This window comes from Lissotriton vulgaris, chromosome 9, assembly GCF_964263255.1.
Source record: "Lissotriton vulgaris chromosome 9, aLisVul1.2, whole genome shotgun sequence".
Taxonomy (NCBI): domain Eukaryota; kingdom Metazoa; phylum Chordata; class Amphibia; order Caudata; family Salamandridae; genus Lissotriton; species Lissotriton vulgaris.
Genome location: NC_141697.1, coordinates 114975026 through 114998073, shown reverse-complemented (window position 1 = coordinate 114998073; position 23048 = coordinate 114975026).

Sequence of the window (23048 nt, the reverse complement as noted above, 5' to 3'; positions counted from 1 at the left end):
GATATCGCTGCCTAATTCAGCAAAGGGAAGGGCACTATCCTCCCTTGGGAAATCATTTAGGAATTAATCGAAGTTAATGTGAAGTTAATGCAAGCAGTAAGGGGAGACGAGGCACCAGTCCTGCAGGGTGGTGCCTGATGGTTCAAGGATATAAGTGCTGGGCTAAAGGTAGGCTGCTGGCTTTGTGGCTGTCCGTCGATTGATGGTCATTGGATTGGTTATTGGACTGGTATTGACTGCTAGCAGGGGACGCGCGCACCTCTAGCAGGCTCGCCGTGAGGGGAACGGCTCTCTTCACTCACCTCCTCTGCCCACAGCCGTGAGGGAAACGGCACGCCGACCTGCCTTCTCGCCACTCTATCATCCAGGTCCTGCCCTGAACAGAACGGTTAAGGAAGAACTACAAGTCCCAGCAGGCTTTGCTAGGTGCTGTAATGTTTAGAGACTCCGGTGTTGCAGTCTAGTGTTTGCGCACGCAGACGTGCGCTAGCGCGGACGTGGTACGTCACGTCCGCGCGAGGTATAAATAAAGGAGGCGTGGTCACGGAGTTAGTCCGGACCACGCGAAAAGACCAAAGAGTGTCCCGGGTCCTGTTTGCCCGGCGCAGCGTCACCAGCGCTGCGCACTATAATCCACGAGACCCGACAATGGCGACGAGGGCCTAACGTGCCCATGCTGTGCAGGAAGCGGCGGTCTCACCTACGCCGCTGGAGCGAACTCACGCTCCCCGACCTCCACGGGCCCCACACGTGGCTGCCGATGATGAAGCTGTCGGCCCCACGTTAGTGCGCCGGCGCACGCCTGTATCATCGCAAACTGCCCCACAGAGGAGACAACGCTGGCAAGGGTTGCCGGTGAGCACGTGACCCCGAAGCAGAAGGCAGGCAGTGATCAACTAGATCGAGGTAAATGTGCAGTGCTGTCCCAAAAGGCAGAGGCCGACCCTGCGATTCCCGCGCAATTCAGAAGGGCCCGCCCCAAGAACCAGTAGACTGCCTACTCCCAGCAGGAGGTCGCTCCACCATACCTCGGCTGCCCGAGTGGAGATTCAGGCCAAGGAGGAATCTAGGAATTGCGGCCCCCACCCCTGCGCACCTACAAAGCGGCGGCTTGCCATCTCACACCATCATGGCGACCATCCCGCCCATCGAACCATTTGTGGTCGATGGGGCCCCAGCGTCTCTGGCCCCACGATGGAAGGACTGGACGGATGGGCTACAATTTTACTTTGAAGGGGCAGGTACAGCGCGAGAAAGGCGCAGGGCACTCCTTCTACATCTTGAAGGAAAGGACATCCATCGGATCTATAAGACCCTGGTGGAGGCCACCCCTCATACCTATGTCACGCTTCTCAACGCGCTCAACGCACATATTGAGCCGATGGCCAGTAAGGATTACGAGCGGTTCATCTTTAGACAGGCGCGTCAGGAAGCAGAGGAATCCCTTTACGCATTCCATGGCGTTTTGAAGGAATTAGAGAGCACGTGCGGTTTCCGCGACGAGCAAGAAGCAATTCGCGGCCAGATCATTCAAGGATGTTTCTCCTCCAACCTCAGGGTCAAGATGCTCCAGGAGGACGGAAAACCACTGGCGGACATTTTAAAACTAGGCCGGTCGAAAGAACTATCCCAGGCGAGAGCGTCGCATATTGAAGCAGCGCTCCACAGACCGATCAAGACAGAGCAAGTTCACGTGGCCGAGCAAATCAATGTAGTGCGGCCCAAGCAACGCCCCGCTGGGAAAGGAAGACCGCCGGAAAGCTGAAAAGAATGTGGATACTGCAGAGGCGCGCCGCACAGGGCACAGGATTGCCCAGCGCGCGGGAGAAAGTGCGGGTCATGTGGGCGCACGAACCATTTCGCATCGGTATGCAGATCCTCCAAGCAAAAGCCTGATGCCACCCATGCGGTAAGGGAAGACCCTGAGAGTGAAGTCATGGACGACGACGCTAACAGCTATCCGGTGCACTATGTCTTGGCCATAGACCAGCCGCAGAGGAAAAAACTGAGACTTCCGAAGTGGAGATTAATGATACAGCACCAAGAAGTGAAGGCGACGATCGACACAGGGGCCTCAATCGAACTCATGGCGGCAAACGTCTACAACCAACTGCGAGACAAGCCGACAATGAAAGCGCGTCAAAATCAGAGTCTTTGCTTATGGACAAAAGACACCCATACCGCTAATTGGGTGCTTCCAGACAGAGATACAACACCAAGAAAGGAAGACACCATCAACCATCTACATCACCAAAGAAGGTAGCGGGATGCTACTCAGCGGCCAAACAGCTGAGGAACTTCACCTGATATCCTTCACCATGGCGGTGTTGGAAGAAGAACTGGACAAGATCCTCGAAGAATTTGAAGACGCTTTTAAGGGCATTGGATGTCTACGTGGAAAAGAAGTATCTTTATACATTGACCGGTCCATTCAGCCCGTGGCTCTTCGGCATAGACGAATAGCATTCCACCTAAGGAAAAAAGTAGATCAAGAACTAGAAAACCTCGAAAATCAAGGTATAATTGAGAAAGTCAGTGGACCCACCCCATGGGTGTAGCCGATTGTGGTAGCGCGGAAACCCAAAAAGCCAGGACAGGTCCGCATCTGCGTCGACATGCGCCTGCCCAACGCAGCGGTGAAAAGAGAAAGACCCTTAACACCTACCATAGACGACATCCTCGGAGAACTCAATGGAGCAAAATGGTTCTCCAAAATGGACCTGCGGTCAGGATATCATCAATTACCCTTACACCCGGACTCCAGGTACATCACCACTTTCTCCACTCATGTAGGACTCCGGCGCTATCGACGACTTAATTTCGGAATATCAAGTGCCGCTGAAGTCTTCCAAAATACGATTCGAGAGGTCCTGAGCGGGCTCACAGGGGTCCTAAACGTCAGCGATGATCTGCTGATATAAGCTAACACTGTGGAGGAACACCACCAGAGGCTCAGAAGTGTATTATAAAGGATTGTATGTATGTATGTATGCATGTATGGATTAAGGTGTCAGGCCTTACGCTGCATCGAGAAAAGTGTCAATTCCTACAGAACAAAATCACCTTCTTCGGATACACCTTCTCCGACAAAGGAGTGGCCCCTTACCCTGAAAAAGTGAGAGACGTGCAAGCAGCCCCAGCACCAACCAACACATCGGAAGTTCAGAGCTTCCTGGGGATGGTGAATTTCTGCGGGCGGTTCATCCCCGACCTGTCCAATCTCACCAGACCACTACGGGAGCTCACCAAGACCACCACCCCCTGGCAGTGGGGAGACGAGCAAGAGCAAGCATTTCAGAGCACGAAGGCGGCTCTGTCCGCCAACATGACCCTCTCCTAGTTCGACCCGGCCAAGGCAACCAATATAGCTGTAGACGCCAGCCCGTATGGACTTGGAGCCGTACTAACACAGAGCCAAGGTGGTGAAGACTGGGCATCCATAGCCTATGCAAGGCGGTCGCTAACTGAGACCGAACAACGCTATTCCCAGATCGAGAGAGAGGCCATCGCGATCCACTGGGCCTGCAGGCACTTTCATGTGTACGTCTATGGACATCCATTCACTGTCTCCAACGACCATAAGCCTCTACTTCCCCTATTCAGAGGATCAGTATCCAAACCTCCACCCAGAATCGAGAAGTGGATCCTGCAACTTCAAGAGTATGATTAAAAATTGGTGTTCAAGCCCGGCACAGCCAACCCGGCCGACTACCTCTCTAGACATCCGAGAGCAGAAACCACCCAGGAAAAGGAAGATGCCGAAGAAACAGAGGAATATGTGAGAATCATCCTCGAACGGTCAAGACCACTACCCATGAGCATCGACATGATCGTAGAAGCGACCCGCAGTGATGAAGTTCTACAGCTAGTGATAACAGCCATGCAACAAAACGACTGGAGAACGCTCCAATCATCGCTACACCAGAGGACTCCTGTAGCCAAGCGTGCTCTGGAAACCATCCTCAAGGTAAAGGATGAACTGTCCGTGGACATTCAAGGATGCCTCCTCAGAGGACCAAGAATTATCATGCCAACGAATCTAACACAACAAGCAGTCGAACTAGCTCACCGAGGCCACCAGGCAATGGTGAAAACGAAAAGCAGACTCAGAGCAAAAGTGTGGTTTCCGGAAATGGACACTAGAGTCGAGCAGATGGTCAAGGGGTGCCGCTGGTGCCAAGCAGCAGGTCCACCTGAACCACCACCCCCGGTGATCACCGAAGAGAACCCTGAAAAGCCCTGGGAACGAGTCAGCGCCGACTTCAGGCACCTCCCGGATGGCCGCTACATGCTCGTTGTCATCGACGATCTGACCAAGTATCCTGAAGTAGAAATCATAATGTCACTGGCTGCCAAAGAAGTAACTGCGAAATTCGAGAAAATCATTGCCACCCATGGCATTTTCGAACAGGTTAAGACCGACAACGGTCCGCCATTCCAAAGTCAAGAGTTTGCCGACTATCTCCAGGAGTGGGGAATCCAGCACAAGAAAATAACCCCCAGATGGCCTCAAGCCAACGGAGAGGTAGAGAGGTTCATGAGGACCCTCAACAAAATCATCCGGATTGCCCACGCGGAGGAGAGCAATATACACGTTCCTGAGGGAATACCGGCTCACGCCCCATCGCACAACCACAGCGGCCCAGGGGCCATCCGCAATGGGGAGAATAGTCCGAGACACCATTCCCCATCATCACACCTGGACCCCAACCGAAGCAAGCTCCCGGCAAACGCTGCTCAACAGAAAACGCTCAAATGAATACGCCAGCTTTAGACGCCGAGCCAAGGAATCATCCATCTGGGAAAGAGATCGAGTTTATGTGAGAGACCGATATCCAGGAAGCAAGTTCAGGTTCCCGTTCGAACCCAGACCCTGGACAGTCACACGCCGGACAGGTACAATGATAACAGCTCAATGCGACGGAGAGACTGTCACCCGCAATGTGTCCTTTTTCAAGCGGGCCTCCGCCCCATCCGAAGATCAGTCCAGTCAGGAACCAGACAGAACGACGCCAAGCCCGACAACACCCAACACCAGTTCCCCGGCGACTGTGCATGGTAGCGCCGCGGAACGGTCCGTAGTTGGCCCGCCTGAATCTGAGAGGCCCAGCAAGGAGAGTCTTCACCCCTCCGGAGATGGGCTATCACCATCCCCAGCCCGACAAGATACCCCACGGAGGGTACTGTTTCGAGGGGAGGCTGCAGGCTACGGGCTGAGGAGAAACCCAGCCCCCTCTTCACAGCTGGCGGACTTTGCTGTAGGCTGAGACTGTGATACCTGATCATCAGACTGGTAACAGGCCTGCCGGTCATTTTGTTTTGTTTCTTTTCACCTGTCCAGACGAAGCCAAATGATCTATCATAGACTATCTGATGTATTTTCCTTTTTGCTTTAATAAAGGTTGAAAGGAGTGTAATGTTTAGAGACTGCGGTGTTGCAGTCTAGTGTTTGCGCACGCAGACGTGCGCTAGCGCGGACGTGGTACGTCACGTCCACGCGAGGTATAAATAAAGGAGGCGTGGTCACGGAGTTAGTCCGGACCACGCGGAAAGACCAAAGAGTGTCCCGGGTCCCGTTTGTCCGGCGCAGCGTCACCAGCGCTGCGCACTATAATCCACGAGACCCGACAGGTGCCTGTTGAGGGTGTAATCGTACAGCGCCCGTCCGAGACTGGAAGAGGGTGGGCTAGGCCACTCCCCCGTCATCCATCCTTGGAATCGTTGGGCGAAATAATCTGTAACCAAGCAAGGCACAGTGCAACTGTTCCCTTTAACCTACTAAGGCTTTGACTCCTGGAAAAAGACATTGGTATTCTTCAAGGGGAGGTGCTACCAGGGACTTATTTGACTTTTGTGCCTATTTTTAATTGATGGTTTTACGGACATAATTTTTTACAAAGTGTAAATTGAATATCAAAAATGGGGAAAAGAACACTACCTTGTATTAAACCTGATAAACAAGGTACTAATCCTAAAGAAGCAAAAATGTATTTGCTTAATTATCTGACAGGCGCAGTGGGTGCCATAGAAAAGCAGATCTCTTCTGTTGAAGAGATATTATATATAGAAGCGCAGGGGTTAAATTTCAATATCCAAGTAAAAACCTATGAAAAAAGTATCTCTCCAAAAGGGAAAGATGAGATACGCCCCTTAGAAATACAGAGCACTGCGCCGAATATAAACGGTTGTATTCAAGTCACAAACGATGGTATCAATGACGCTTCAGTCAGTGATCAGGATAGCGACACTTTGCCATCATCAAAAAGGCAATGTAACCCAAAGCTGCCTATGACAACTGATGAACCCCAGGTAGAACTCCATCAAGCCCCTGTTAACAAAGGTCTTCTTAAGAATGCCTCGACTAAAATACAGGGGAAAAAAGGAAATTGCCAGAAACAAAAAGGAAAAGATAATTTTCCCCGCCCTAGAACTAAAAGTACTGTACAATCCTCAATCGATAAAAACAAAGTGGAAAATCTGCTCACAGAGCTAACAACTTACATTAAATCACTAAAAAAAATTATGGAAAATCAGATCCCAACCTTACCAACGAATAAGAGCCCACATGGCCTGGGGATTATTAACCACTCAGACACCACAACTAGCTTTCGAACCCAAAATATCCTGAACAAACAGGTTGAACCAGCTAGTAAACCAGGATGTAGGGATGGGTCTCAAAAGAATTCTATCACAGAAATACAAGATAGCGATGTAAGAAATGCAGCCAAAACATGCAATTTAGGGATGAGTACAACAGTGAAACAACAGGGAGGTAGGCTTGCACACAATATACAATTTACACCAACCACAGCCACTTCTAAACCCTATGACTACCCAAGCGTGGTATATAACCTTTGACCTCCCACTTGCAGCAGCTCCCCTTACAGTGGTCCTGGCAACTGTTCCAGTCCTAAATCCAGGAGAACCTGAAACATGGACCTCATTGAAAAATAAGGTCATACATTTCCTGGGAAATAGTGTAGGTTTTTCCACAGAATTGTTTAGGGCTTTTAAAATGGTAAGGTGTGTTCCCTGGGTGGGTAACAGTAAGAAATCTTTTAGTGATTGTGTTGCCTTATCCCTTGGTTCACCATCTTTGGCTAGGGAAGTACTGACTAGGGCAGAGGAAATGACTATCACCGAAACTGGTATAAATGTTCTCCATTTAGGCTTCTTTTACCTTCCAAACCGATTTAACACGCAGCAGGAAATACACTGTAGACCACAACCATCTACCTAATGAATTATAATCTGGAGATACAAAATCGATTTGAAACCTTCCAATCATTAGATGAGAATAACTGACTAATAGTTAAGAGAGGACAGAAGGTCGATACTGGGGAGAACAACAATTTTAAAAAACACAAAGTGACTAGGTACAACACAACCACTACCCTGAATTCCAAAATGACTGAGTATTCAGATATAAGGGGAGGCAAGGCCGGGACGGGGATCAGCACCTCTGACCTATCAGAGTAAAGTCTGCTTAGTGCCCCAACCCGTGAAGAGCGCACAGGTCTGGAATTAGACTATCAGCTTGAAACTGATATAGAAGCAATAAGCATGATTGAACCAACTAATCAGTATACCATTGGAACGTGGCTGGCCTTCAGAGTAAAGAACATAATTTAGCCTGGCATGACTTCATTGAAAGCTTTGATACCCTGTGCCGCCAGGAAATGTGGATGATAGAGGAATTACAGATTGAAGGATACAAGACATATCATACGTCGGCAACCCATTTAAACCACAGTAGACATAAGGGGGGCTCTGCATATACATTTCAAATCTAGTGGAGATGAAAAAATATCATTGATAACATTTACAAATTATTACCAGATAGTGCAGATTCACCTGGTTGCAAATTGTATCTTAACAGTGGTAAACTTTTATAACAACATAACGAAGGGCCACCTGGGGTACAACTTAAGGCAGCTTTGTGATGACATTGTCAACCTGAGAATCCCTAATGATGAAGATATGATTACCATCTGGGGGGGAGATTTTAATGCTAATTTATACTCTTAACCCAGACTAGGCGCCTGTGGCCTAATGACCACAGAGGTTGACCTATTAGTCCACTTTGAACACACAGAGCAGGGTGAAAAGTTTAATGACCTTTTAATTTCCCACGACTTTGGTTTTGTAGATAGATTATGTTCTCATTGCGTTGATTTTGATTACACTTTCATAGGCAGGGGTTGTCAATCCATAATTCATTTTATCATTGTCCCAAATTGTTATGCACATTGGGTAGCACATTTTAAAACTCATTTAAACGTTATGAGTGATCACCTGCCTTAAATATTGATTTAATATTACCAGATATGTCAGCCCAGCAAATGAATAATAAACTGTTCGGACACAGGGTCTTTGCCTCTCTAGCCAAAATGGATTCAAATTGCGATGAAAGAGCTGTAATACGGCTAAATTGAACAAGCAAATCATTACAAAGAACTATGATTCAATCCTAGCTTGCTTGGAGGAAGACTCTTCCAATGAAACTGATGGAGCAAGGATTTGCACGTGAAGCGCCTTGCCCCGTGCAAGAACCTCGCCAAATGTATAACATTACTAAAATTCATTATTGTCGTTTATTACACGTTTTTCCAAACACGCGGGTGTCCCCGGATGCTTGCCTGTATGTCTTTTCCATATTAACGAAGCTTGCGCTAAGGAAAATGGCTGCTTCGCTGAAATTCAGTCTGCGCATGCGTCGGTCATACCCATGTGATGTGACGCACTCGCATTCTGGAGGGAGTTCTGTGCACATGCGCATTGTTGCTAATATGGCCGCTTGACTCTCACCACGCTCTCTGCTATTGCTGCTGCTTCAGCCTATCTATCTTTTCGCACTAAAATCTTAATGCTATAGTCATTATAAAGTAAGGGTGGGATAAGATTTTTCATGGTATACAGTGTGATCATTCTGGATGTGATATTAATTTGTTTTCGCTTATTTTTCATGTACCGCGTCTTTTGGGGCTGGGAGCTCTTAAGCTACGCCATCTTTGACTCTCTTCTGGGGTTTGCCATGTGACCTGGGAGAAACTCGACTGCGCAGAAGCTAAACCAAGCCAGCTGGCTCCTGAAGCAAAATGCGCCTGGGAATCCAGCACCCAGTGTGGACAATCACCTTGAATTTAACAAACTTGTTGCAACTGTCTTATGCGCTCATACTTTCTGTTGTACTCTATGGATGGGAACGTGAACCCGGGGGGCGGGTATGAAAACCTGAATATTGAATCTGGGAAAGCTGAATTTTAGGAGGTGGTAATGATCGCACCACCTCTCCTGACCAATCAAAATATGGGAAACTGTCACTTGCAACATTAGTGGGTGGTCTGAGGGACCCCAGAACTGTATAATTGCCCTAGTTTAGCTTATGGAAATTGTCCGACTTGTCCGAGTAGCAGACCTGTCACTGACCCTACGATCTCAATAGGTGCTCAATCTGAAAGTGCTGCGGAGCACTTTGTCCATACTTTCCACAAACTTCTAAGGGGTGGAAATTCCTAAGTGCTGGCGAAGCACTTTGCTGGGAGATTCGAGAATCCAATCGGGGTTTCTGGCGGATTACTTGCAGAAAGGGGTAACGCAGGCGTTGCTGTCCGAAGCTGTGGGTGTTGGTCGTTCCCTGGGAGGCCCAGTCCTTTGACCCGAACCTGAGGGGTATCCTGTCCTGATCTGTCCGTGGGTTGTACCTGTTCGCATTCTGGTGTTCCTTTTCCGAGGGTCCTTGTCCCCGTCTTCCCATCTGACCCGTGGCCAGGGTTAGACTTCAAATCTGAATTAGGTAAATATCGTTTGTGGGTTTGCGTACTTTCTGTAGCCTGTTTTTTTCTCTCTCTTCTCTCTTTCGTATGATCTATTAAAGCACTTTACTTGTGATATTGCTCTATTGCCGTTGCTGATTTAGTTTGGTTCCTTCTCTCTCCCCCCTTCCTTTAGGAGCTCATTGATTTTATCATAAATAATAGTATGTTCCCGTTTTTCCCTTTCCTTTAGTTGATTGCAGTGAACTTAGAAAGAATAGTTTAAGGATTAAGTACATGTTTAGGTCCCAACCTTATACCTCGTGTCCTAGTATAACGTTGCAGTGATTAGTTCTGTTCCAAATCCTACCTCTAGTTTTTCCCATATATCTTAATGGTCGTGATTTTCTTTGTGCAAAGTTACCTTTTGATGTTGATATTAATGTTTGACATAGTGGTCTGCATATCGCTTATTGTCTTGGCATCTTCTTTTTGAATTTTCATATAAAGTGTCAAAACTTCATCAGGTGTCTGTGGTCATTTTACAGAAAGTGGATAAAATATATGGATGTAAAGAAATGTTTTAAGGTCCTGTCTACTATTTTCCCTTTTAGCTCTAGGTCCATCGAAAGTTTGTGCCTGTGGTAAGTCAGGTGCATGGTAAGCAGAGGAAATTCTGAACCATTGATTACTCATAGTAGCGTGCCAGGATCTCACCCGGTTCACGAGAATCACTGATTGAAACTAAATGCACGCCGGGGCCCAGTGCGTGTAAGAAATTGGTGACCCGGGTGAACTGCGCGCTCTATCAGTAATTTTCTGGCAGCCAGAGGATGGTTTGGACTCGTTAGATTAGGTAGACAGGGAACAAACCGTGAAAAATAATGTGCTGCTGACTTTTACTATATTGTTTGAAATTTTTTTGAAATGTTTTAAAAAATTTTATATAATAAATGTATATGATTTTTACATTGCTGTTATAAATGTTGAATTAACCCAGAATTGTTTGTGAATGTTCAGTGTAGTCCGAATCCCCGGGGAAGTATTTTAGCTAACGGTGAGCAGAATCCGGTTAGCTGTTGAAGTCACTAGGGTCTGAAACATTAGTGCAGGGTTAAATGAATAACTGGAAGCACTAATTAGGATCTTTGTTATATCTGAATAATTGATAGCTACGAGTCCGGTATAAAACTTTCATTGCGATATCACCTAGTAAGGGTCGCATACGGAAGGAGTAGTAGGGTCTCCGAGGCTTGTCTGGTAAGTAAAATAGTTCACTGGTGAAATCCCGGCTCAGTACATATCCCTGACGACAGTGGATGAGTCGGAAGAATAACGGGTTCTATATTACTCGAGTGTGAGGATAGGCAAAGAAGTCTACCCGGAGTGAATGAGAAGTAGACAGAAGTGGTTTACTTGCAGTGAGAGGAAGTCTTTCTATCTTTTTAGAACACTCAGACATAGTGGCAGACGTTGTGTGTTGGTAACTAAGTTTTTCAATCGCACTTTAGGAAAAGTTAAAAGTTTCCGTTACCTTGTAAAGGAGGGAGTCAGTCGGAGAGCTGCTCTGACGTCACTCCGTGCCGCGCTGGTATTGGTCAAGACAGCGGGCGTGTAGTGAAGCTGAATTTGTGAAGGAGGGGTGAGTGCCGCAGAGTGAGACTCTGTCTCGCGAAAAGGCCGCGCACCCATTGGCTAAGAGTTTTGTATTCTCTGACCTGATTGGGTAGTGAGAAATAGAAGTCGCGCTAGCATTGGAAGCACAAAGGTAAACAAAATTAATCAAGCCGAGTTCGAAGAGAGTCCCGAAGATTATATGTGGTATCCAGATTTTATACCAAATCCAAAGTACCTAGGATTTTATAAGGATCAGCTTATGCGAGGTAGACCACACATGATGTACGGAATAAAGAGGAAATTGTCTTTTTCTGACAAAATAAAGAATTTTTTCAAAGCCGACAAGCCCATTAGAACGAGGGAGGGTGTGCTCATTCCCCCACCAAATACCCCTGCTTCTTTCATGATGTTTGATAAAGGGTATCACACTTGTGTTTGGTTAGAAAATTGGGCAAATTATACAGTAGATGACGGAGTTCTAGCATTCCCTGTTGAAGGTACTTTTAATGGTCGGATCCTGTTTAACCTAAGGACCCGCATGAATGAATTGCACCCTAGACCTAGGTTGACCCAGTACGAAGCTCTGGAGGAATGGGAGATTGAGGCTGCAGAGCGAGATAAACCCAGGATGGATAAGGGAGTGAGTAAATGGTATCCTAAGCTTCCAACGCCAACTAAAGAGCAGAAAATGAAACAGTGGAGGCAGTCTATGATAACTGAAGGGCTGTTCCCGATGATGGGGGTGGTTGAGGAAAGGAAAGGAAAATGCAAAGAAAAGACCCATCACCTAGCTCCTATGGGGGACTTGGATGATGACCACTTGGAAGATTTACTAATGAAAAATCCACCTCCCTATGATGCAGACTCAGAACCTGTGCCCTCTCGAAATCCCTTTGCAAAGTATCCCAGATGTAGGAGGGATAGTGATAGAGATGGAACCGGGACAGACAGTAAAACCAGTGAAAGGGACGGGTTTTGCAGACCCAAACCCACAGTTCCGAATTATCAGCCGTTCGGAGAAGATCCTCCGCGACTGGTCACTCCGACCGCTCCGAATATTTATCCGTCCCTAGTACCCCAGGTATTGCATGACAAATCTACTGGAAAGGTATTGGGAGAAAAAGAGAGAGAGGTCCTGACTAAACAGCGAGATGAATTAATTCGAACCATTACCCAAATGCAGCCCCATCCTGATTCCTTGACTATTCCAGTAACCATTGGTCCAGCTATTCCTCTGTATAAAAATGACATGACCGGTCCCCAGCCTCCTGTTTTCCCCTCGACGCTGCCTACTTCTAGCATTTTGACTTCGAAAAAGGAGATATTCATAGATGAAGATCAAGAGAGTGAGTGTGAATCGGGGAGTTTGATGGATCTGCCCATAAGGGAATCAAGGGCCAGTATAATAGGGACTAGAAGTCAACCCAGACCAAAGGAGGTGGGAATTGAAGGTGCAACGGGAATTAGGAGTGCTACTTTAGTTTCCCCTGAAGAACTAGATAGATGGACAAAGGAGCTAGAGAAAGAGGCCACTCCCCAACCTAAAGCATTGGAAATATATAAATTGAGAATAGAAATAGAAGAAATGATGGCTGGAAACGTAGGAGTTGAGCGCCTAAGCTCGTATAACGAAGAAGAGTTGCTGTTTATCAGTAAATATCTGACCCGGAACGCTAGGTCGCTCCATGAAAAGATAATGGATACAGCAGAAGAAATGGGAATAGATGTTAGTCGCTCCAAAATCCTTCAGAAACCTTACAGAGTGGACTTTTCAGACAAAGATTTAGAAAGCCTGAATGTAATGGGAAAACAGATCCAAGTAAAAGAATTGTTGAAACTCCTGCAGAAGTGGGGCGAGGTGGGGAAGTGGAGAACCCGGTGGGCAAAGAAAAAGGAAAGCAGCAGGGCTGGGTCAGTGACTTCGGAACTCTTATTAAAGGAAGTAACACCAGCCGAAAAATTGTGCCCCATGAGGGAGGTCCCGGGAGGAAAATATGTCCATGTCCCTTGGTCCCGACAGGATATTGTGTCATTTACAAATGACTTCCCGAAATTACGGGAGAAGCCTGTTGATTGGTACAGGCAGGTAGAGCGCTTCATAAAAGTTCAGAAATGTCTGCTGAAAGACTTGGATGGGTTTTTCGACATTGTGGTCCCTGTAGATCTGTGGACCGACTGTAAAATTGAAATTGATTGGCCCAGTGAGGAATTTCCCAGAGATGAGAAAACAGGTGCGCCTGCACCTGAAGTAATGAGGAAGTATGATCAAGTCATACAATATCTCAAGAAAAAGGTTCCCGCAAAGGAAACAGACTGGACCCGAATAGATAGAACCACCCAAGAACGTGATGAAACTGTTCACTCCTACTATGAAAGGTTACTGCAAGTGTTTAAAACATACAGCGGTATCGACAATGTGGACCTGAAAGACATGACACATTTCAGTTACAGGTTTGTGCTAGGATTAAGGCCTGAAATTTCCCAATGGATTAGGGACAATAAAATCAGTTGGCAGGGAGAACCAATAGATGCTGTCCTGAAATATGCAAAATATTGTGAAGATGAAATCGAAAACAAAAGGAAGGCCCTCAAAGAGAAAGTTATGTGGGCACAGGTGAAATTAGCCGAACAGCAAGAAAAGCAGTTAAGTAGATTAACTTCTGAAAATAATGCTCAGAATGCCACTGCTGGGGGAGGAGGGAAGCCCCGCACTAAAATGAGTAGAGAAGAAGCCATGAAGAAATTCCCGTGCCATGGGTGCGGCCAGATAGGGCATTGGAGAGACGAGTGTCCACACCTGCAGGCCGGTAATGCCCCTGTAAATGGTTTAAATCCACAGGTGCCGAAAGAGGGGACGAGAAAGAACCAGCAACAGGTAAAGCTACCCCCAGTGCCTCGCGCTCCTAGACAGAATTTTAAGAATCAGGGTCAGCAGAATGAAAGGGCGGAAGTATGGGAAGTCGAGAGTGAAAGAAACGCAGTCATTCCACAGTATTTGCTAAATGATACATTCCTTTGTGAGGATCAAGATTGACGGGGCCTGAGAGGGGAGGATGAGGAGTGTGTGCTTGGCGCCTCCTTACCGGTAGACCAGACTGGACCATACATTGAAGGAAAGGTTGAAGGAAAAGATGTCACCTTTCTGTTGGACACTGGTGCTACCAGATCTACTGTGAGAACAGTGGATGTTCCTAACCTACCCCTCTCGGGAGAAGCAATCCAAGTAGTGGGAGTCTCAAATCAAATAATAAGTACTCCAGTAACTGAACCCATGGAAATTTCTATAGGGAATTTCAAGGAAATGCACAGATTTGTGGTCTGTGATTCCAGTCCTGTAAACCTGCTAGGACGTGATTTGTTGTGCAAGATGCGTTGTACCATCTACTGCACACCAAATGGTGTCGAAATTCAGACCCCCGATGAAGATGGCCTATACAAACTGATGTTAGTTAGACAAGATGCTGATATAAAGACATTGACAATTGAAGATTTACCTGAAGAGCTCCAATTAAGAGTAGTACCAGAAGTGTGGGATTTCACAGGAAAAGATGTAGGCCTGATGGCAAATGTGGACCCAGTTAAAATAGCAATAAAAACGAATGCTATATACCCCAAAACCAGACAGTATAAGATGAGTGCAGAAGTGAAAGCAGGAGTGGCGACTGAAATTACCCGGCTGCTCGAAGCCGAAATCATAGAAGAAGTGATGAGCAGCCCCTGTAACTCGCCTATCATTGGGATCAAAAAGCCTAGTGGGAAGTACAGGGTAGTGCAAGATCTGCGCAAGGTAAACCAAATTGTCGTACCTTGCTGTCCTATTGTACCCAACCCTGCAGTCATTCTCTACCAGATTCCCTGGAATGCAGAATGGTTCACTGTCATTGATCTGTGCCACGCATTCTTTTCCATCCCATTGCATCCAGAAAGCAAATTCCTTTTCAGTTTTGAATTCGACAGCCATATCTATGTCTGGAATCGTGTCCCTCAGGGGTACACCGAGAGTCCCTCGATTTTCAACCAGATACTGAAAAAGTGCCTTGAATCCCTAGTGCTACCAAGAGAGTCTGTTCTGGTGCAGTACATAGATGACCTGTTAGTGGCATCTAAAACCCAAACTGACTGTGTCACTGACACCATTGCCTTGCTGAATCACCTAGGAAAGGGAGGACATAAAGTGTCGCCTGACAAATTGCAGTTTTGTAAAAACTCAGTGAAGTATCTGGGGCACCAGATAGAAAAAGGAATCAGGAAAGTAACTACTGAAAGAATCAAAATAATTAGAGCAATGGAACTGCCCAAAACTCAGAAAGAAGTGAGAATGTTTCTAGGAGTTGTGGGTTACTGTAGACAATGGATTGTAGGATTTGCTGCACTGGCCAGGCCCCTGATAAACATGACCAAGAAAGGAGTAGAAGACCCCGTCAGCTGGGACAGTGAAAGCATGAATGCGTGGGTAACATTGAGAAATTGCCTATGTACCGCTCCTGCATTAGGTATGCCGGACTACTCTAAATCTTTTGAACTGTTCTGTGACACCAGAGAAAATTGTGCTCTTTCAGTTCTGACTCAGGAGCACGGATTAGTTAGACGCCCAGTGGCCTATTTTTCGGCCACCCTAGATCCGGTGGCTGCTGGATTACCGGGGTGTCTGAAGGCAGTTGCTGCTACGTGTGTCAGCCTGGAACAGAGTGAGAACATTGTCATGGGACATCACGTCACTGTATATGTTCCTCATTCTGTTGTAATCCTGCTAACTAGAACCAAGACCCAGTACCTCACACCTAGTCGGCTGACTAAGTATGAAAGAATCCTGATTGGTGCTGAAAACGTCACCATCTCCCGGTGCAATGTCCTAAACCCAGCGACACTGTTACCTGTCCCCCTGGATGTAGAATCAGAAGGAGAAGGGGACCATAATTGCGTTGATCTGACTGAGTTCAGTACAAAGCCCCGTCCAGACATTCGTGAAATAGCATTGCTTGATGGGGATGAGACAATGTTCGTGGATGGCTCATGTTTAAGACATGAGAATGGGGGCCTGAGTGCTGCCTATGCTGTGGTTACATTGACAAAGACCATAGAGGCATCATACCTAAGCGAGGTGAAATCTGCACAAGTGGCAGAGCTCATCGCGTTAACCAGAGCCTGTAAGAGGGGAAAGAACAAAAGAATAACTGTATACACCGACAGCCAGTATTGTTACGGGGTTGTTCATGACTTCGGCCAGTTGTGGTTGCAAAGAGAATTCATGACTTCCTCCGGCACCCCTATCAGAAATGGAAAAGTGGTGCATAACTTACTGGAAGCTATCCAATTGCCCAAAGAATTGGCTGTGGTCAAGTGTGCGGCTCACAGATCAAGAAATGATGATGTGACCGCCGGTAATAGATACGCTGACCAAATGGCACAGTTTTGTGCCCGACATCAAATGTCTCTCCAAATTGCATTGTGGAGTGGAAACAGCTGCCAACTTATGTTGTTTGAGAATGTGTCAACGTGGGAAGAACTAAAGGAGTTGCAACAGGCTACAGACAGGCAAGAGAAAGGCAGGTGGGCAGCAAATGAATGCAAGTTGAGAGAGGATGGTGTGGTGGTAAATTCGGCTGGGGTGCCTGTACTGCCTGATAGCTTGGTGGACCCCATGGTCAGAATGATACATGAACCAACACATATGGGAAGGGACGCTATGTGTCGGGTGTTTGAACAGGTGTTCTGTAACTCAAGGTTCAGGAACCAGGCGGAAAGGTTTTGCCAGAGGTGCCTAGTGTGTCAGCAATTTAATGCAGGAAAGAAGACTGTAGTAAAACAGAGTACCATTGGGAAGGCAGTAGGTCCCTTTGTAAGAATGCAGGCAGACTTTGTAACCATGCCAAATTGCAAGGGATATAGATATATCCTAGTCATAGTTTGTCTGTTCTCCAGGTGGGTGGAGGCTTACCCAGCAAAGAAAATTGATGCCTTAACTACAGCTAAGCTATTGCTTAGGGAATTGATACCTAGGTATGGAATCCCAGAGACTATCGAAACGGACCAAGGTGGGCATTTTGCCAACGATGTGCTAGAAGAACTCTGTAAAGCATTCAAAATGAAGAAAAGAATACATTGTGCCTACCATCCAGAGGCTTCTGGAGTAGTGGAACAAATAAACGGCACCCTGAAGTCCAGGTTGGGAAAAATGTGTGATTCCACAAAAATGAACTGGATAGAGGCTTTACCCCTTGTGCTGATGAGTTTGAGAAGTATCCCGAACCGAAAGACTGGCCTGAGTCCCCATGAAGTGTTGATGGGAAGAGTGATGCGGCAGGCATGGGTACCCGGACACAAACTGCTAAGCATTTCTGATGATATGGTGCTAGAATACTGCAAGCAGCTGGGTGACCAAGTGCGTTCTCTCTCTCAGCAGATTGGAGAGACAGAAGACGAGTGGCCAAAGACTCCAGCACACAACTTGCGACCAGGAGATTGGGTGGCGTTAAAGAAACACACCCGGAGCAGTTGCCTGAAACCCAGGTGGGGAAAGCCACGACAAGTGATCCTCGTCACTACCACTGCTGTAAAGTGTGCTGGTGTACCGAAGTGGATCCACGCCAGCCACACGAAGCGGGTAGCTGGAGAAGACGCGACTGTAGCTGAAGGCAGCTCAGCTGAGGAGGCTTCCGAAGAGGAGAGTCCAGAACTAGCTGACATCGAACTGCCGAGCACCAGTCGAGACGTTGAATGGTATCCCGCCGACGACCCGGTTCATGATCCAATACGAACCAGGAAGTATTCCTACTTAGACAGTGAGTGGGATAGTCCAGGTGAGCTAGAAATAGACGAAGCAGATCAGGTCCACGAGAATCACATCACACCTGATCAGGAAGTAGGCCAAGTAGGGTCAGATCAAGGCATCGAGACTCCTCCTGGAACTCCGGAGTCTGGAAAGGGACAAATAGTAATTAGAGCTGACGTTCATGCAGAAGAAAACGAAGAGATCGAAGCGCATGAACAGGAACAGATAGAAATAGATCAATGTGCTCAGACATCTGAAATAAAACCAACTAAACAGAAAAAGAAAGTGCGGTTTGAATCTGAGCAGGGTCAGACTAGGGACCAGGCAGAAGAGATAGATGAAAGACCTGGAACTAGCCAGTCAGGTAGGGAAACAGAAGTGCCACAACAAAAAGTAAAAAGAGTGCACGAAGAAGGGCAAGTTTCCTCAACTACTGGGAGGAAAGGAGGCAGAAGTGCACCTCGATACGTAAAAAGACTGAGGCTCAGACTAAAGACAGCCGCAGACAACGACAAAGACCGAAAAAGGGCTCAAAGTGAAAGAAGGACAGCCCAAGGAAAATCGCTGAGAAAGAGCGACAGAATAAAGAAACAGAGCAAACAGTATCGAAGCCCTGAGTGGACTTACTATGTGTTGGAAGAAATAGACGAACCACACCACAGTGGCAACAGTGAAGACGAGTCCATTGCTGATCGGAGCTCTGACGAAGACCCTCCTTGAGAGAGCCCAGAAGTGAACCTCTGGTACAAGGAAACGAAGAGGGGTAGCGAAAGCCACCTGTAAGCTAAAATGTCTGATCCGAGTGTCTCTGGGAGATCCAGATGTGGGTGTCTAAAAACTTGCTGTAAAGTATGCTTATGTAGCGTAGCTGTGCTAATAGTTATATGGATAGGACTAACAATCTACCTACCGTTTATGATAAGTAAGAATCCTAACCTTTCCCCTACTGAACCTGAGGCAGTAGATGTAGGGGCTGACCCGACTGCAGAAACACCACGAAGCTTAGAAAGACGCGACAAACTAGTAGGCTTGACACACACACAACCTAAATTAGAAGCATCAGATGAGGATGGACTACATTTTCACAAAATGAGAAACAGGACACATCTAAATGTCTTTGCTAACTTGTTAGTGCATTACGTAGAAGCTATGGAAATAGAGGACTGCTATGTCTGCATGAAGCTACCTACCTCAGTAGCTGAAGGTGTGACATATCATCACCTACCGTTAACCTATGGAATTTCCTGTAGTATTTTAGCTAGCTTGTTCTATAGAAGCACCTTGCAATATTATTATTCAAATGATGACGTAGTTTTTTCTGAACTTCCTGTTAGAAAACACTTGAACCGTGTACATACTACAAGTGACGTGACCCGTTATATGGGAGAATATTTTCTGACTATAGGTAATATAGATTTAAATGAAGCAAGAGAATCTAATCTGACCTGTTCTCTGCAAGAGCAGGAAAAGATGTTCATAAAGATGGCAGACAGAAGGAGAGAAAAGTTTCAAAAGAAAGCAAATGACGAGAAAGATAGAGTCCCTAGGTGGGCTGAACACATGGATAACACCTCGCAAGGCGAAGCTAATCCTGCCTTGTTGCTGGATTTTGAACGAAAAGGGAAACTTTGTATCCATAGGGAAAAGACAGAGTACTATAACAATGAATTCATCGGTTCCAGCGAGTGTGAACATAATTACAAGATAATTGGAGGTTGGGGTTTCAAAAATGGGTCAGAACCTGTGTTTCCCGGAATATATTATATATGTGGGAACAAGGCGTATTTCAAATTGCCGGATCACTGGTATGGAAGCTGCTACTTTGGCATTGTTTTCCCGAAAATATACCATGTGAATAATGCAGCTGGAAGCGATGAAGAAACTAATGGCTTAGTGCGTAGTAAGCGCGAAAGTGTAGGTGAAGTTATAGGTGATATTTTCAGTGCACTGATACCTGGAATGGGGGTAGTTCTGAACACCCATAGAATCTGCAAATTGTCTACAGTAGTGGACCGGTTATCAACGGACACTGCTGCTGGATTCCTGCTGGTCAATACTGAAATGGTTGCGATCAGATCAATGGTTTTACAAAACCGTCTTGCCCTTGACACCCTATTAGCAAAAGAGGGCGGAGTCTGTAGAATGCTGAAAGCGCAACATTGTTGCACTTACATTCCTGACAAAAGTATCGAATTAAAGCAATATGTGAAGAACATAACTAATTTGGAAAAGGAACTCAAACCATTGGAGGTTGACAGTGCCTGGACAAGACTGACTGGAGGTCTCTCCTCTATAGGTAGTTGGTTTGCTAACCTAGGTAGAAACCTGTTGTGGAAAATAGTGATGCCAATAATTGTGATAGGTGTAATTATATTGATTATTTTTATCTGCTGCAAATGTCTGAAGTGCAAAAGGAAATACACAGTAAATCAAAGAGGGGTGAAAAGAAATATTGATGAACTGGAATTAGAAGAGGTGAAGAATACCATCTATAAAAAGGCGAAAAATCACCACTCTCATAGAGAAGCTGAAAGAAAACTGAACAATAAATTTATTGAAATTGAAATGAGTGATGTGGATGAATGAGAAAAAGTTGGCATCTGTTTCCATTATGTAGTGATGATAGTAAATATCATCAAAGAGGGGATTGATGGAGCAAGGATTTGCACGTGAAGCGCCTTGCCCCGTGCAAGAACCTCGCCAAATGTATAACATTACTAAAATTCATTATTGTCGTTTATTACACGTTTTTCCAAACACGCGGGTGTCCCCGGATGCTTGCCTGTATGTCTTTTCCATATTAACGAAGCTTGCGCTAAGGAAAATGGCTGCTTCGCTGAAATTCAGTCTGCGCATGCGTCGGTCATACCCATGTGATGTGACGCACTCGCATTCTGGAGGGAGTTCTGTGCACATGCGCATTGTTGCTAATATGGCCGCTTGACTCTCACCACGCTCTCTGCTATTGCTGCTGCTTCAGCCTATCTATCTTTTCGCACTAAAATCTTAATGCTATAGTCATTATAAAGTAAGGGTGGGATAAGATTTTTCATGGTATACAGTGTGATCATTCTGGATGTGATATTAATTTGTTTTCGCTTATTTTTCATGTACCGCGTCTTTTGGGGCTGGGAGCTCTTAAGCTACGCCATCTTTGACTCTCTTCTGGGGTTTGCCATGTGACCTGGGAGAAACTCGACTGCGCAGAAGCTAAACCAAGCCAGCTGGCTCCTGAAGCAAAATGCGCCTGGGAATCCAGCACCCAGTGTGGACAATCACCTTGAATTTAACAAACTTGTTGCAACTGTCTTATGCGCTCATACTTTCTGTTGTACTCTATGGATGGGAACGTGAACCCGGGGGGCGGGTATGAAAACCTGAATATTGAATCTGGGAAAGCTGAATTTTAGGAGGTGGTAATGATCGCACCACCTCTCCTGACCAATCAAAATATGGGAAACTGTCACTTGCAACATTAGTGGGTGGTCTGAGGGACCCCAGAACTGTATAATTGCCCTAGTTTAGCTTATGGAAATTGTCCGACTTGTCCGAGTAGCAGACCTGTCACTGACCCTACGATCTCAATAGGTGCTCAATCTGAAAGTGCTGCGGAGCACTTTGTCCATACTTTCCACAAACTTCTAAGGGGTGGAAATTCCTAAGTGCTGGCGAAGCACTTTGCTGGGAGATTCGAGAATCCAATCGGGGTTTCTGGCGGATTACTTGCAGAAAGGGGTAACGCAGGCGTTGCTGTCCGAAGCTGTGGGTGTTGGTCGTTCCCTGGGAGGCCCAGTCCTTTGACCCGAACCTGAGGGGTATCCTGTCCTGATCTGTCCGTGGGTTGTACCTGTTCGCATTCTGGTGTTCCTTTTCCGAGGGTCCTTGTCCCCGTCTTCCCATCTGACCCGTGGCCAGGGTTAGACTTCAAATCTGAATTAGGTAAATATCGTTTGTGGGTTTGCGTACTTTCTGTAGCCTGTTTTTTTCTCTCTCTTCTCTCTTTCGTATGATCTATTAAAGCACTTTACTTGTGATATTGCTCTATTGCCGTTGCTGATTTAGTTTGGTTCCTTCTCTCTCCCCCCTTCCTTTAGGAGCTCATTGATTTTATCATAAATAATAGTATGTTCCCGTTTTTCCCTTTCCTTTAGTTGATTGCAGTGAACTTAGAAAGAATAGTTTAAGGATTAAGTACATGTTTAGGTCCCAACCTTATACCTCGTGTCCTAGTATAACGTTGCAGTGATTAGTTCTGTTCCAAATCCTACCTCTAGTTTTTCCCATATATCTTAATGGTCGTGATTTTCTTTGTGCAAAGTTACCTTTTGATGTTGATATTAATGTTTGACATAGTGGTCTGCATATCGCTTATTGTCTTGGCATCTTCTTTTTGAATTTTCATATAAAGTGTCAAAACTTCATCAGGTGTCTGTGGTCATTTTACAGAAAGTGGATAAAATATATGGATGTAAAGAAATGTTTTAAGGTCCTGTCTACTATTTTCCCTTTTAGCTCTAGGTCCATCGAAAGTTTGTGCCTGTGGTAAGTCAGGTGCATGGTAAGCAGAGGAAATTCTGAACCATTGATTACTCATAGTAGCGTGCCAGGATCTCACCCGGTTCACGAGAATCACTGATTGAAACTAAATGCACGCCGGGGCCCAGTGCGTGTAAGAAATTGGTGACCCGGGTGAACTGCGCGCTCTATCAATGAAACCACTCTGAATGCTTTTTTACAGATTACCACCATTGTCCAAGATACACTCAAAGCTGGAAATAGAACTAGACGAGATTTTAAAAATGGGTGGTTTGATAAAAAATGTACAAAATCATACTCTAGACTAAAAGAGGCCCTACATAGGACAGAGAGAGACTATGACGAGATTAGGGAGTGTAGAATATTTT